Consider the following 18,143-nt stretch of genomic DNA (forward strand, 5'->3'; position numbering starts at 1 on the left):
TTTCCCTTGCTGCTTTTAATATGTTTTCTTTGTATTTAATTTTTGACAGTTTGATTAATATGTGTCTTGGCTTGTTTCTCCTTGGATTTATCCTGTATGGGACTCTCTGTGCTTCCTGGACTTGATTGACTATTTCCTTTCCCATATTAGGGAAGTTTTCAGCTATAATCTCTTCAAATATTTTTTCAGTACCTTTCTTTTTCTCTTCTTCTTCTGGGACCCCCATAATTCGAATGTTTGTGCGTTTAATGTTGTCCCAGAGGTCTCTGAGACTGTTCTCAATTCTTTTCATTCTTTTTTCTTATTCTGCTCTGCAGTAGTTATTTCCAGTATTTTATCTCCAGGTCACTTATCAGTTCTCCTGCCTCAGTTATTCTGCTATTGATCCCTTCTAGAGAATTTTTAATTTCATTTATTGTGTTGTTCATCACTGTTTGTTTGCTCTTTAGTTCTTCTAGGTCCTTGTTAAACGTTTCTTGTATTTTCTCCATTCTATTTCCAAGATTTTGGATCATCTTTACCATCAATATTCTGAATTCTTTTTCAGATAGACTGCCTATTCCCTCTTCATTTGTTAGGTTTGGTGGGGTTTTGCCTTGCTCCTTCATCTGCTATGTGTTTCTCTGTCTTCTCATTTTGCTTACTTACTGTGTTTGGGGTCTCCTTGTTGCAGGCTGCAAGTTCGTAGTTTCTGTTGTTTTTGGTGGTGTCCCCAGTGGCTAAGGTTGGTTCAGTGTGTTGTGTAGGCTTCCTGTTGGAGGGGACTAGTGCCTGTGTTCTGGTGGATGAGGCTGGATCTTGTCTTTCTGGTAGGCAGGTCCATGTCTGGTGGTGTGTTTTGGGGTGTCTGTGGCCTTATTATGATTTTAGGCAGCCTCTCTGCTAATAGATGGGGTTGTGTTCCTGTCTTGCTAGTTGTTTGGCATAGAATTTCCAGCACTGGAGCTTGCTGGCCGTTGAGTGGAGCTGGGTCTTAGTGTCGAGATGGAGATCTCTAGGAGATTTTTGCCATTTGATATCACGTGGAGCTGGGAGGTCTCTTGTGGACTAGTGTCCTGAACTTGGCTCTCCTACCTCAGTGGCACAGCCCTGACACCTGGCTGGAGCACCAAGAGCCTGTCTTCCACATGGCTCAGAATAAAAGGGAGAAAAGAAAGAATGAAAGAAAGAAGAAGATAAAATAAAATAAAGAAAAATAAAAAAGTTATTTTAAAAAATAATCATTAAGAATAAAAATTTTTAAGTAATTAAAAAAAAAAAAAAAACTGGACATACAGAACCCTAGGACAAATGGTAAAAGCAAAGCTATACAGACAAAATCACACTCAGAAGCATACACATACACACTCACAAAAAGAGAAAAAGGGAAAAAATATATATATATCATTGCTCCCAAAGGCCACCTCCTAAATTTGGTTTGATTCATTGTCTATTCAGGTTTTCCACAGATGCAGGGTACATCAAGTTGACTGTGGAGATTTAATCCGCTCCTCCTGAGGTTGCTGGGATAAATTTCCCTTTCTCTTCTTTGTTCGCTCAGCTCCCCGGTTTCAGCTTTGGGTTTCGACCTGCCTCTGTGTGTAGGTCACCTGAGGGCGCCTGTTCTTCACTCAGACAGGAAGAGGTTAAAGGAACAGCTGCTTTGGGAGCTCTGGCTCACTCAGGCCGGGGGCAAGGAGGGGTACGGATGTGGGGCGAGCCTGCAGCGGCAGAGGCCAGCGTGACGTTGCACCAGCCTGGGGCACGCCGTGCACTGTCCTGCGGAAGTTGTCCCTGGATCACGGGACCCTGACAGTGGTGGGTGCACAGCCTCCCGGGAGGGGAGGTGTGGATAGGGACCTGTGCTTGCACGCAGGCTTCTTAGTGGCGGCAGCAGTGACCTTAGCGTCTCATGCCTGTCTCTGGGGTTCGCGCTGATAGCTGCGGCTCGCGCCTGTCTCTGGAGCTCCTTTAAGCAGCACTTTTATTCCCCTCTCCTCGCACACCAGGAAACAAAGAGGGAAGAAAAAGTCTCTTGTCTCTTCGGCAGGTCCAGACTTTTTCCTGGACTCCCTCCCAGCTAGCCATGGCGCACTAGCCCCCTTCAGGCTGTGTTCACGCAGCCAAACCCAGTCCTCTCCCTGGGATCCGACCTCCAAAGCCCGACCCTCAGCTCCCAGCCTCCACCCGCCCCGGCGGGTGAGCAGACAAGCCTCTCGGGCTGGTGAGTGCTGGTCGGCACCGATCCTCTGTGGGGATCTCTCTGCTTTGCCCTCCGCACCCCTGTTGCTGTGCTCTCCTCTGGGGCTCTGAAGCTTCCCCCTTCCACCACCCGTAATCTCCACCTGCGAAGGGGCTTCCTAGTGTGTGGAAACCTTTCCTCCTTCACAGCTCCCTCCCACTGGTGCAGGTCCCGTCCCTATTCTTTTGTCTCTGTTTTTTCTTTTTTCTTTTGCCCTACCCAGGTACGTGGGGCGTTTCTTGCCTTTTGGGAGGTCTGAGGTCTTCTGCCAGTGTTCAGTAGGTGTTCTGTAGGAGTTGTTCCACATGTAGATGTATTTCTGATGTATTTGTGGGGAGGAAGGTAATCTCCGTGTCTCACTCTTCCACCATCTTGAAGCTCCTCCTCAGTGTGTATATTTTAATCCCAAACTCCTATTTTATCCCTCTCCCTTCCACTTTGGTAAACATAAGTTTGTTTTCTATGTCTGTGAGTTTATTTCTGTTTTGTAAATAAGTTAATTTGTATAATTTTTAAAGATTCCACATGTAAGCAACATCATATGATATTTATCTGTCTCTGTATGGCTTATTTCACTTAGTATGATCATCCCTAGATCCATCCATGTTGCTGCAAATGGCATTATTTCATTCTCTTTTATGGCTGAGTAATATTCCATTATATATATATAGATCTATCTATCTATCTATCTATCTATCTATCTCACATCTTCATTATCCGTTTATCTGTCCATTGATGCTTAGGTCGTTTCCATGTCTTGGCTATTTTAAATAGTGCTGCTATGAACACTGGGGTCCATGTATCCATTCAAATTATGTTTTCTCTAGATATATGCCCAGGAGCGGGACTGCAGGATAATATGGTAGCTCTATTTTTAGTTTTTTAAGGAACCTCCATACTGTTCTCCATAGTGGCTGTACCAATTTACATTCCCACCAATAGTGTAGGATGGTTCCCTTTCCTCCACACCCTTCCTAGCATTTATTATTTGTAAACTTTTTGATGATAGCCATTCTGACTGGTGTGAGGTGATACCTCATTGTAGTTTTGATTTTCATTTCTCTAATAATTAGTGAAGCTGAGCATCTTTTCATGTGCCTTTTGGCCATTTTTATGTCTTCTTTGGAGAAATGTCTTTTTTAGGTTTTCTGCCTATGTTTTTGATTTGGTTCTTTTTTTTGATATTGAGCTATATGAGCTGTTTGCACATTTTGGAGACTAATCCCTTGTCAGTCACATCATTTGCAAATATTTTCTCCCATTCTGTAAGTTGTCTTTTTGTTTTGTTTATGGTTTTCTTTGCTGTGCAGAAGCTTTTAAGTCAAATTATGCCCCATTTGTTTATTTTTGTTTTTATTTCCATTACCCTAGGAGACAGATCCAAAACGATTTCACTTCAATTTACGACAGAGTGTTCTGCCACAGTTGTTTAAAATATCATCTATTTTTCTTAAGTATGAACCTTTTAAACTTTAAACAAAAACTACTAAGGTTTAAGTCAGTTAATATCTTAATGAAATAACCAATTCCCTATCCTATGTGACTTTAGTCATTCTGAACATTTTGGAAAATGCCTCTGATATGGTCCCAAGTCCTGACTGTGGTTTTATTTTATTCATTCATTCATTTGATAAATATTTATGGGGCTTCTAATATAACCAAGTGTTGTTATGGGTCTTAGAAACTGAACAGTGAACCAGAAAATTCCCTGCCCTCTTGTAACTTTTATCCTAAGTGAGGATATGGATAATGTATGAGGATTAATGAAAGAAACTTTTGAAAATGCAAGAATATTGATATTGTAGCCCTCATTAACACTTTTTAAGATATAGAAAAAAAAATCCGAACCGAACTAAACAAAAACAGCTCTAACAAAACAATCTGGGCAAAAGCATATAAATAACAAAGATCTCAGTAATAAAAGCATCAAGGTAAGAAGACCGCTGTTGAGTGTTTTATTCATATAAGTATAGAGCTGAAATTAAACAACTAGGGAATTATGGTTACAAAAGCACATTCAAACAGGACACAGTAATATAACTGACAGGAAATGGGTGGTTTGTGAAGAAGGGGAAGGCAGATTTGTAGTACCTAAAGTTTAAAACTACAATTCAAAATCCATGACGACAGTCATATCTTTAGTAAAATTTCTTAGAGTCTCAGATCTCTTTCAAATTCATTAAATTTTCTTCATCTTTGGTTAAACTCATGTGTATTTAAATTCAATAATATTTTCTAAAATGTAATGTGTAGTATGATTGTATTTTTCTAAAATTATTTCCCTGGTATAAATTTATGTATATATTCATCTATATATCACCTTTCTGTTTATCTATCTATTTTATACCAATAGGGAGGTGATTACTAGAAAATATTAATTATGTTCATTTTCAAGACTGGGTTTTTATGTAGCATTAAGAAGTATTTGCACATAATCTGAGGGTATATTTGAGGTTAATAATTGTGAATTTATAGTAGCACTAAATTTTTGACTTTCCTAATAGCTCCTGTTATTTAAACACATGCGTAAAGAAAGTATAGAAGAGTTGAATATTATTTTGGCGTTTTGCTAGATGGGTATAAAAATAAAAAATATAAATCAAGATGATTTATAGTATTGGCAAAGGTCTTAATAAAGTATAGGCCATGTGATCTGGGCTGAAAAAATAAGGAATTTAAGAAAGTTGAGGAATCATAGAATACAAGGAAAAATTGATTTCACAAAACTATGAACCCTTTAGATATGCATGAACAGTCAAAATAGTTGTGGAATAATAATTAGAAGAAGAAATATAATAATAGTAATAATAATAGAAGAAATATAGCTTGTGGTCAGAAACTTGCATGACTTAGTTATTATGCAGGTTAAAAAAAATTCAAGTGATGACAAGATCCAGATGAGGACAGAATGAAATGTGGTCTGTAGTGACAAAGAAGGTGATTACTGACGTTGGGAATGAGGGGCAAGAATGCAGTTTGAGATTTCTATATCAAAGGTGAAATCACTAAGGATGATGTGAGGTCTTCGAGTGGAGGGAAAATTGAACAGGCGCTGATATGTTCAATGAAAGGGCATTTAGAAGACGTTAGAGAAGACGTTAGAAATTATACGATCTCTAATTTGTAGGTAAACAAATTGAGGTTCAAAGGAGACATGTAACTTATTCTGAGTAACTTAGCTGGTAACTCACTAACGCTCGTATTCTAATTTCTTCTATCTCACATATCCAGGAAACTTAGAATTTCAGTATTTCTTTATACTAAGACCTATTATTATGTGAAAAGTTCTTTATATATTTGAAAAGTTAATTATACATGTAAATTATCATTGGCTGTTGCTCACATAGAGTGATTCAGGGTGTTGGATGGACTTAGAGAACAAATACATCATATTCTCCTCTCTTTGGCTCTTTAAATCCCTTCCCCCATAAAATATAATAATGAATTTGAAGTTAACTTTATAAAGCAATGAACTTTAATTGTATCAAGTAACAGCTGCTTAATATTACAATATAATTTCTCTGTAGTTCAGAACAAATAGTAGGGCTCTGGAGGATAGGAGGATAAAACAAGGACTTTGAATAAACGTGCCTACCTTGTAGAGGAGTGGAGAGGAGCAGAGAAAGAGTTTATGAAACATGGTCACAATGCATTAGCACAAAATCCACACATGCAAACACTCAGGGGCAGCCTCAGGCTTTGAGATCTAGAAATCAATGTTAGAAAGTTCTCAGGGTGTAATGGGTCAATTACGTATTATCATTCACTCTAAATTCTCCAGGATATTAATAGAGATTGAGTTAAAGAAAAAGAGAATGAGATTAACTAATATTTATTGAGCCTCTTCAATGTGTCAGGCACCATTCTAACCACTTTATTGATTATCTTATTTAATTTTCAACCATTATAAGATGTAGTTAATATCCCAGAGATGAAGAAACTGAAGCTTGGAAAGTTAAGGAGCTTTTCCAGTCACACAGTTAGTAAAGGTCAGAATCAGGCTGTCAGACTCCATGTGTGCACTACTGTACACCAAGTACTCCTCTGGACTTGATGCTTTACACAAATATGACATGATTTCATCTTCTTCAACCCCCGACAAGTTAGGTATTACAAATGTTCTTTTTATATTTAGAGAAACAGAGGTCCACAAAACTAATAACAAGTCATAATTTAAGATCGACAGCAAGTGTCATTGTTGCCCCCTTTTATGGATAATGGATGTCATGATTCATTTAAATTTTAGCTTCATTTACAGAAATTAAACATAATCTTATATCAGGAGATTGTTCTATCACATTCTTCTTACATGCAGATGCAATTTGCATTAGAAAATACTCTTGTCAGTTCTAGTTAGGTCTCTGGACAGCGTTTTGGCTCCTGGAGGCTTACACTGAGTTTGACAGTATACATGGTAGGTAATAGTAAGATAAGTGACTGGAAGGGATTACTTTATTATGGAGCATATAAAAGTAAAATGGATGCCAGTATAATTTGGATTATCAAACAGCAGGAATCTTACTCATTGCATCCAGAAAAAAAAAAAAAATTGGCTCAATGTAGAAAAAGTGAAACTTGGTGTTTTAATTATTGTTTAGGTTTATATGGTGCATGCTTAAAAAAAAGAAAAAGAACAGGTGAGAAATAATTCATTGTCATGCTATTAACTGCATTACCTACCTGTCTAGTGTATCACTCAGACAAAATAAAGAATTGGGGTGAGAGTTAACCAGACCTGGCTTTCAGAATTGATACCATTTTTTCCCTTAATTGTGTGGTTTGAGTTGAGAGATTTCTCCAAAAGCAAGGGAGATATAGCTCCACCTTAAAAGGCTGCAACCAGGCATCCACAACAGCAGAGGCATAGTTAATCAGCAGCTTCCTACAATATTTAGAAGGAAGGGTCAGAAGCTCAATAACTGAACATATTGAACTTTCCAAGGAGATAAATATCACCTTCAGAAATGGCGCACCAAGTCTAATGACAGGGTTTGTTTTTTTGCTTTCCTTTTCGACACTCCTTATCTCCCAACTCCATCAAAATAACTCTTACCTTCCTAATTTTTCCCATGCCAGTTCTGCCAAACATGTTTATCTTTTCTTTGTTTTTCTTGTTTTTTCCTTTCTTCTCTTTTTTTAATGACACAAACTCCAACAGAGTGCATTTCATTATAATCCATTTAACAGGCAACATATGCCTTTCAATCATTTTTTTCAAATGAATTTTATTTAAATTTACATTCCCAGATAATAGTTCAGAGAGGGTTTTGGTATGCTCTCTATGCTTCCCTGAGAACTGCGAAGAGAGTAAATAACATAAGCTTGGCACTTAGGAGACAGAGTGGATTTTGCAGCTGAAGCCTTTTCCCAGTTATGATGGCTATGGCCACATTTGTCAATGGACAAGCAAACTAACTCATCACATCTGCTCCCTATTTGTCTTCAGGTCATATCTGCTGACTTTACCAACAAAAACTAGTTGTTGTGCTTTTTTCTCCTTGCAGTTGGCATTGCAGATATGGTACAGATGGGGCCGGCTCTGAAGTGTTGCCTTTTCTCTCATCATCAGCAACATCTTCACATAAATCCAATTACAATTTTCCTTATAAGACTGAGTGACCAGGAAGGTAGTAGGGGAAATTGCATTTTAAACTGCATTCTGTTTGGAGGAATTATTACTCTTTTTTTTAAAAGAAATCACTATTACTCCTGAAACTTCTGAAAAATTCACAGTTGCACATGTAGTTAGATAACTCTGGGATATTGCTTACTTTTAATCTTGTCCAACATCTAAAATATCAAATTAAAGAGAGCATTAGTTTGGGGGATATTCCTAGATAGTATCTTTGAGATGTAAAAAAAAAAAAATTCCTAATGGTGTTGTTTTATATATATTTTCCCTAAAACTAACAGTTGCTAAAAATACTACTACTTCAATTGGGGGACAATGATATATATTTTTAATACAATTTCATTTTTTGAAAATTTAAAATTTCTATTTCCACCATATTCTTTAAATTATTAGGACATTTGTAATGTTTTAGTTTTATAGTGTTTACGCTATGCAAATTGCACAAATGCACACACAATAATTTGAGTTTGCAAAACAATATTAAAAGGTGATTATTTTCTCTGTGTTGTGGGAAAATGTCAGGCTTAGAAAAGGTGAAGTATGTAGACCTAGATTATAAACTAGGTGGTAAAGCTAGCCTTTTGCTTCAATTTTCTGAACCTAATAAGTCAGTGTTCTTTTTTGCTTTGCCATATTTACTTTTAATTTTGTACAGTTATCTTGTTGTGAAACCAAGTCACCCTAAAACCGAATTCCTCTGCAGAGTTATAATAAACCTCTCTAGCCAAAACTTTATCCCCTTTCTTGTCCCACCCCTGTTTCCCACTGGATGGAGGGGAAAAAGAAAAGGGGTGACTGAAACTCAGCAGGACCCGGAAGGTGCAAGCCCCTCCATGCCTTCTGCTTCTTGTTTGGCCTTCCCCAAGTCCCAAAGAGCAGACTCAAGCAGTTAATAATTAGATCATTAGAGTCACAGGACCTCAATCTGAGGTATATCTTTGAGTTGTTCTGCAGAATCTAAGACAATCCTATCTAGCGGAGGATAGTGACAACATGCTGACTGCAAGCACATAGGTCTCAGACTGGTTGGAACCAGAAGATTGATGATTAAGATTCTGGAAACATCACCATGTTACCTCACCACCAACCAATCAGAAAAATGTCCAGGAGCTGATCATGCACCCTGTAACTCTAACCCTTAATGATGCCTTTAAAAACCCTTGCCTGAAAGCCATAGGGGAGTTTGGGTCTTTTGAGCACTAGCTGCCTATTATCCTTGCTTGGTTCCCTGCAATAAATGCTGTACTTTCCTTCACCACAATCTGATGTCAGTAGATTGGCTTTGCTGCACATTGAGTTCAGTTCAGTAACAGCTGTGCCAAATATTATAAAATAGTGGTATCAAGTGAAAATATAGTTGCATTTTGTTTGTTTTATTGAGAAAGAAAATTCCAGGCCCTAAATTTCATTTAAGAAAAGAAATTTTTAAATATCTTAATACAATTAGATTTAACCTAAAAATTTTATTTTGGGAATTTCAGGATTATGGCATCACTGAGAAGAAAAAAAATTATATCAAACATTATGTGTGATACCTCAGTAGCTGTGGTTAAAATGTGTAGCTATTACCACAGGAAATTGGCAAACTTCAAAAATATGGGCTCTCGGGCTTCCCTGGTGGCGCAGTGGTTGAGAGTCCGCCTGTCAATGAGGGGGACACGGGCTCGTGCCCTGGTCCGGGAAGATCCCACGTGCCGCGGAGCGGCTGGGCCTGTGGGCCATGGCTGCTGAGCCTGCGCGTCCGGAGCCTGTGCTCTGCAACAGGAAAGGCCACAACAGTGAGAAGCCCGCGTACCGCAAAAAAAAAAAAAAAAAAAAAAAGGGCTCTCTTGTTATTTCTCTAGTTTTTTTTTTTTTTTCATTAGTGGGTTTTTTCAGTTTTGTATACAAAGGACTATTTCACTATGATATTGTGAAATAAAATTTATACTTTATGGCAAGACAAGAAAAATTTAAACATAAAATATCTTCTTTGACTTTTGGCCTCCTCTTTCCCCTCTACTGAGCATTGTGTGTCTGCCTTATGCATCAACCAAACCTCCCCCGTTGGCGAAAATACCTGCTCAGCCATAAAAAGCAACATTCTCCTAGCATCAACAAGAAAACTCCTTGAAAGATAACATTTCTGCTTGATCTTGTAAGGGGTCACAATGGCCCACCACTTGGTACTTATAGATCTGGATTGTGCAAACTGTCAATAACACATAACTTTAAAAAAATTAAATTAAATTAAGTTAAATTAAATTTTATTTTTATTTTATACAGCAGGTTCTTCTTAGTGATCTATTTTACTTCCCCCCTTGGTGTCCATATATTTGTTCTCTACATCTGTGTCTCTATTTCTGCCTTGCAAACCTGTTCCTCTGTACCATTTTTCTAGATTCCACATATATGCAATAACACATTATTTAATGTACATCCCTCTGTCTCAAAAACTTATATAACTTTGAGCTCTAACTGGTAAAACAGTTCTCAGAGCTTTCTGAGAGGCTGTTCCTGGATTATAATCCTCAATTTGCAATTGCAATAAAATTTTCCATTTCTTTCTTAGATTGATTGATTAATTTTTCATCGATACTATAGACTTTAAGTCAGGCAACTGATGAAGTAAAAACTAAATAGATGTAAGTTATAAGAAAGTCAACTAACCCTCAATTCTAGTTTACTTATCCTACAGACACACACACACACACACACACACACACACACACACTCCTGTTTCATATCTAACCTGATTAACTTCCTCCAAAATCTGTCCCCCCTTTTAATCTAACACATTTTCATTTGATAAGTAATCATTAATTATTTGCAGTACACATACACAGATCTTTTATTTTGGAAGAAACTTGCTCCTGTGTCGGGCATTTGTTTTTTCCTTTTTTTTTTAAAAAAATATTTTACAAAGTAGAGTACTTAGCACATTTTGGGAAATAATACATCACTTATTTATTTATATTTTAAAAGCAGATGCACAAATATATAAATTTGAATGGGACGTATTGGTGGAATGTAGAAACTTGTATTCTGTCTTAGTTTATAAGAGGCTTATTTGTTCTCCTTGGTAAACGGTCAACATTGAGGGTTCAAGCAGACCTTTCATAAAAGTCCATTTTTGTGACTAATGGCCTCATTTCATATAGTTAAACAAGTGATATTTTATCTAAATATATAAAAATAATTCAAAATAAGTATAACACAAAATTTGACTCAAAACACTGTCACTGAACAATATCTAACACCACACAATCTATTCTCCCAGACATTTTTGAGAGTGAAAGCTTCCTCTTTTTTTTTTTAACATTTTTTTTAATATTCTTTTCCACTATGGTTATCACAGGATATTGAATATAGTTCCTTGTCCTATGTGGAATCTAAAATATGGCACAAATGAACCTATCTACAAAACAGAAACAGACTCACAGACATAGAGAATCGACTTGTTGCCAAGGGGGAGGGGAGAGGGAGAGGAATGGACTGGGAGCTTGGGTTGGTAGATGCAAACTATTACATTTAGAATGAAAGCTTATTCTTAAAATAAATAAAATAATATAATTTTAGAGAAAAACTATTTATTGACCAACAAAATATTTTTGTTATGTCTCCCTAGAATAGTTATTTTCAAAAATTATTTTCCAAATAATATACACACTTAAAATAAAACATATAACCACATATATTAAATGCCAAGATTTATTGATAACTTGAATGTTTAAAACAGGTGAAATATTATTCTTATTTTTTTTAATGATTGAAAATAGGTTTAATTATTATTTCCACATTTTTTTAAAGCTGTGTCATCTGATACTGAATCACTGGTATTTTTCTCAAGAATGCATTTTTCTGTTCCTTTTATTATTAAAAGTTGAATTTGCTGTAAAAAGTTGCACTTTTTTTTAGTTAGCCAATTTAAAATGCTTGATATTTTCAATTGCATCTCCTCTATGGACAATAATATTTTAAGGAAATATTCCTTTAACAGATACTGAAGTGCTTGATACCCTTACCCCAAAATCTGCACATTGTAAGATATACTTAGTCCAACTTATTTCCATTTTGGAATATATATACATATATATATGCATACATATATACATATATATATATACACACACATACATGTATATATACATATATATAATTATACACACACAGACAAATAATTACAAACTTTGTCAACTACAGCTACTATTTGAATTGATAGCCTATTGTAGAATCAATTATGAGATTATTTTACTATACTCTCTTGAGCTCAGTTTGGCTTAGTGATTATGTTCTGGCAAATGAAATAAGCAGAAGGTTGTTTTGTTTGTTTGTGATTTCCAACATGAGTCTTTAAAGAGAGAGAGCACATGATTCCTCATCTTAATTCTTTTTGCTGTCTATCAGTTCCAAAGTCATATTTAGCCACACGGTAGCTTCCAGTGCAGCAGTGCATGATATTAAAAAGGAATGTCACTGTTGATATTGTTGAGCTGCTAGGCCAATCCCCGATTGCCAATCACTTATGAGAGAGAAATAAAATTTCATTTTGTTTATTTTGGAGTTTTCTAATACATGCAGGCAAACCTAATCTTTATTTACATACTGGCATTCACTGACAAAACAAATAAATACATAAAAGCCCTTTCTCAAAAACAAGTCAAACTGAAATTAAATTAAACAAAACACACATATACGTGGGAATAAAATGGTGCAGGTGAGAAGGGAAGTGAATTCTTGGTGTCAAATTTTCACAGATTAAAAACCTGAAATATTGGCAGGAGCAGCAGTAACAAGAAGATGGTATACCACCATTGGTTTCGGGTTGGCAAATAATAGACAAATCTTATTCCAATAGCTAGGTATGTATGGAAGGATCAAGTACAACCCTGCCAGATTTACCATGTTCAATTCTAACTCTCCCCTGTCTCATAGACCACTATAGAGTTGGCTCTTGTACCAGCAATAGGATCAGAATAGGACCAAAATTTCTGTGAATCTTCTTGTGGGACTGAGCAGAGAAATACCAGTTTTTTTCTGGTTTGGCAGCCCTAATAGAGTCATATCCTGAAAATACTTGAAACAATTGCTGACTGCCAGACTTATCTCAAATGCTTATCTCTTAGTGACTTGAGGAGGAAGAAGAGGAATAACTGGGAGGTGGAAGGAAGGTGAGGAGTATGGGGGGAAGGGAAAAGGAGGAGAAGACAGTAGACAGTAAGAAACACAGTTTTAGAAGTCTGATGAAGTTCACAATTCTGTGATTTCTCATTACTTCCAGGGGAATATAACTATACGAATGTATTCTGCAGAATGAATGTAGTGATGAGCAAGTGGAAATACTATTTAATGCGTTTTAATTAAAAGTGCTTACTTCGAGCTGAAACTTTGCCGTATGATAGCCATATAGCCTTTTGCCTATAATTTCAGTTTTCTCAGCTATAATATGTGCATAATTATATGGTGACCCAACAACAACTTGATTTCTTTCCTTCTCTTATTTTTGTGGACAAAAAACCACTATGATAGACCATATACTCTGATTATAGAGCTGTAAGAACTCATAAAACATAATTGAATCAAATTACATATTGACATGTATAACTCTCTCTGGGGCTGAATATACAGCAGAGAATGTAATAAAGAATCTCATAAGATTGTTGCAAAATAATTAAAAATACTTATATAAATTGTATGAGAAGATTTACTTAAATGTGCCTTACCATTTTTCTTGTTCTTTATCAGTCATTCTTGCTGTTACTCAGACAAATTTGTTTACAAAAAGAATAGTTCTGTTTTACAGCAAATCTTTGTAATATATCCATTAAGGCTTTATTGGGTTATTAAGGGAATGTTGAAGTCATATATAAATATTTTTAAATGTTTTATAAAAGTTTTTCAGAAGTATCAATACATGGCATTGATAAATAGGGCTATTTCTCTCTATTTCGATTTGGAAAAATATAATACGTGGAACAATCAAGGTAATCAAGTATCAAAATAAAATGGGTGCAAAATATCTGTATCTTTAAAAGACATTAATACTTTCTATCATGGTAGAATATTCTGCTTTCTCTGTTCATTTTGTATCATGTTCAGAACATAAATGGGTGAGAGAATTTTACCATCAAGTAAAAGCATGCAACACCTAAACAATTCCGAGTCATGTTGCATTTAATGTTATTGCTTCACTTTATCTTGTAACATCAATCTTCTGGGGAAAGATCTGGCTTCCTCTGGGATCTGTAAATGAGATTTTAGTATATGATTAACATAAAAGTCAATCCATGTGCTGAATCATTTATAAGTGTTTACATGAATTCCCTTTTTCATTGAAGTTTTTATACAGACATCATAAAGCCATGTGGAACACTGGGGTTAAAAAAAAAGGGGGTAAAATTAAAAAGAAAAAACCAAGTGTTGGTGAGAATATAGGACAAATAAAACTTTCATTCATTACTGAACAGGTTGTAATTTGTTATATTATCTTATATAAAATTTAAAGCCAAAACTATTTTATGCTATTAGAAGACAGTATAAGGGTTACTCTGGGGAGAAGAAATGGAGTCGTTTGTGAAGGAGCTGTAAGGCATACTTCTAGATGGCTGATATTGTTCTATTTTTTGATGTGTGTGGTAGTTGAATGGATGTGCTCACTTTGTGATGATTTATTGAGATGTATATTTATAATTCCTGTATTTCCTTAAATACATAATATCCCTCCATAAAAAAGTATATAAAATATGTTAAAACATAACATTATGTGTTATTTATGAATATTTAGGATATGATTTTTTCATTTTTTATTTTGAAATAATTTTATATTTGTTGAATCTTACAGATGACTACAAGGTCATACCGAGAGTTCCCATATACCATTTTCCCAGTATCCCTGACATTAATACATATAACTATAATGTTATTGAAACCATGAAAGCAATATTTGTACAATCATATTAATTAAACTATAGCTCCAATTCACATTTTACTAGTTTTTCTACTAATGTTCTTTTCTTCAAATGTCAAACTCACATTTATGTTTTATCTACTAATGTCCTTTTTTGTTTCCGAGAATCCTACATTGCTTTTAATTGTCTGTCATGTCTCCTCTGTCTCCTCTACTGTATGACAGATTCTCAGTTCTTTATATCTTTCAAGACTGTCACATTTTGAGGAGTACTGGTCAGGTATCGTACAGAATGTGAGTGTGTCTGGTAGTCTCATGATTAGGTTGAATATCATGGAACTGTTACGCCCTTTTCAGGGCCTCATATCAGGGGACACATAATGTCTCTTTGTCTTACTACTGTTGATATCAACCTCGATCACTTGGTTAAAATGATGATTGCTGGCTTTCGCTACTATAAAGCTGCCATTTTGTTTTCTTTGTAATTAATACATATCTTGGAGGAGATACTATGAGAGCAGGCAAGTGTGCTTTTCTATTGGAATGTTCATCCGTAGATTTGGGCTTTCACAGATCTTTCCTGCATTGATCTTGCCAGATCAATCTTGCCTGCAACAATTATTACCGTAGTGTTTTTCTAATGGTGATTTTGTATATCCATCATTTTTATGAGGTTTTAAAAAATGAGATGAAAAATATGAGAAATATGTGTGTTTTTTTTCCCATGGAGATAGCTGTTGGGGCTCAGGATGGGCTGCCTGAAAATGTGCCTCAATGGAATATTGATTATTTTAAATTAAAGTTACTTAAGAAATGGTCAACCCAAGGTGGACACCCACCCTCCCTTCTGTCTCCCTGAAAACAGAAAATAAATCTTCCATGTGAACTGTACCAGGACATAAAGAGACATCCTTATCATCAGATAGGGAATTCAGGTCAAGGAGCCTGTATTAACAAGCCTTGTTACTTTTTTCATTTACTACCCCAAGGCCAAACTCTGTTTAGAGTCTTCATTAATTGGGCATCCAAAACCTGAGTTTGTCCTGTCAATTTGTCACAAAAGTTCTGTTTCTTTCTCTAAAAAACTATAAAATCTTCCTGTTTTGACCACTTCTTAGGTCCCGCTTCCATGAGACACCCCCCATGCACAAGAATCAAATTCTGGTTTTTTTTCTCCTATTAATCTGTCTTGTGTCAATGTTATTACTAGTTCAGCCACAAGAGTTCAAGAGGGATAGAGGAGGAAATTACCCCTCCCCAACATATACAATCCATATATTCCTAACTTTACCTACTGTGAGTTCAAAAAACCTGGTGTTTTTATTTTTAGACCAGCCTGCATTTTTAGGGTGTGAATCCCACTGGACTCATTACTAGAAATGAATCTCCTTCAAGTGATTCACAGACACATCAGAGGGTTCCACGACACATTACTATATATGTGTCCTAGAACAAGCCATCTATCTTTTGTCCTAGTCTCTCCATCTCTATATCTGGATATCCAGCTATGTTGGCTAATAATGATCCTAATGAAATTGGCTTTCACTTTGAGCACACCTGTGTTTTTCAATTTTAATATCTACTGATAAACCTATTCCAATATTAGCCTACACCTTCCAGAGTATGAGCAAGGGTTTCTAACTGCTACTAGAGACTGAAATGAGAAAAAAATGAAAAACTCTCTTGACTGGATCTTGAAAGCTTTCATGATCAAAAGGGGGATGAAGGAAGAAATGCCTTTAAGATGCAAAGCAATTTAATGATTTTGAAATATCTGAAATAGGTGATTTTTGTGATAAGAGTATATGATAAAATGTGTGGTTTAATGTGTGTTAGGGTTACTGTATTTGCAGGCTTTTGCCTTTGTACTGATATATCTGTGGCTCTCTGCAGTGGGGATTTGTAAGAGTGAGAAAAAGAGTAGAGGGACAAAGGACTATCACAGGGTTGTTTGTCCTATGGAACCTTTAATTCTTTTAAAAGTTTCTTAGCACCTTGAATTCTACTTCATCTCAGAACCATAAGTATAGTCCTTACTTCTGAACTCAATACCAGAACTTCTAAACCCACTTGCTTCCAATGATAAGTATAAGTTTATTCAAGTTGACTTTAAAGAAGTTGTATATAAGAACTCAGCATGAGTTATAAATCTTACTTATACAGTCAGATTAACAAATGATGAAAACATTTATAAGACTAAATTTTTTCTTTAACAAAAGTAGAAACCTGAAGTACTGAGGATATGACAGGCTAGAATTTGGCTTGCTGGAAACCTGAGTTAGATTAAGGACTTAGGACATTACTGGCCCATATGCTGAAATAGGTGGAGCTAAGAGAAAAATTTTAAAAGCAGAAATCCAAATCAAATGTCAGTGAAAATGATCTGAATGAAAATGCACCTTGCAAGGAATGGGAGAGAATAGAAAGGTAAACTAAAATGGTTAAAAATATTTGCCTCTGAGGAACAAAGCTAGGATGTGGGGCTTCAAGGGACTGTGATTTTCAATGTTAAGACTTATTGGTGCTATTTGATACTTTTTAACCTTGACCTTGAAAATATCTGCTATTTTAAGATTTAGTTTATTGAAAAAAATCAATTTGTATTTATATTTGCATGTATATCTAATATTAAAAATATATGGAACTAAACTTGATTATTTAATGTGAACTATCAGAAGAGAATTACCATTCTCTCTTGAGATAGAGAAATAGAATACAATAGCATGAGCTATTGGACCCAGGTTCAAGTTCAAATTCTATCATCAACTAGCTCCAGATGAGTATTCTTTACCTGAAAATGGTGATAATAAGAAGCTACAAAGCTGTCGCTTGACAATAGAGCATCCTGGTGTGGATCAAATGTGATAATGCAGATCTTTATTTTGGAAAGTGTAAGAACTACTATGAATTATCATTCTAGCCCACACTATAGAATTTTTAAAGTTATGCAAATGTTAAGTTATGATGATGGCCATTGCTGGAAGTCATTACATTCCTATCTCTTGCTGAGTTCATTCATGCTGCCTATATGATTGATGTCTGAATTGTCCTTTCTTTGAATAAAACCATTAATTCTATACTACTTAATTTTCAGAATAATATGGTAATAGCTCAAATATATGCTTACCTTTTATTTTCTTTAGATAGCAATTATTATACATATGCTGAAACATCTTGGTCAGTCTCTTGTAACTTACAAATGAGTCCTGCTATCTTTGATTTCTGGAAAATTTCTCTAAGATAGTGAACCAAAATATAGAGTATCTTTTTCCTTAAATGTTTAAAAGCCAACATTGTTTCAAAATCCCATAAAAGGTTCAAAATGGCACACTACACTTTACCTTTCAAAAAAAAAAACCCTCTCCTCTGCCAATGAAGCGATCAGCTGCCTTTGTAGAAAATGT

This window comes from Physeter macrocephalus, chromosome 16, assembly GCF_002837175.3.
Source record: "Physeter macrocephalus isolate SW-GA chromosome 16, ASM283717v5, whole genome shotgun sequence".
NCBI lineage: Eukaryota > Metazoa > Chordata > Mammalia > Artiodactyla > Physeteridae > Physeter > Physeter macrocephalus.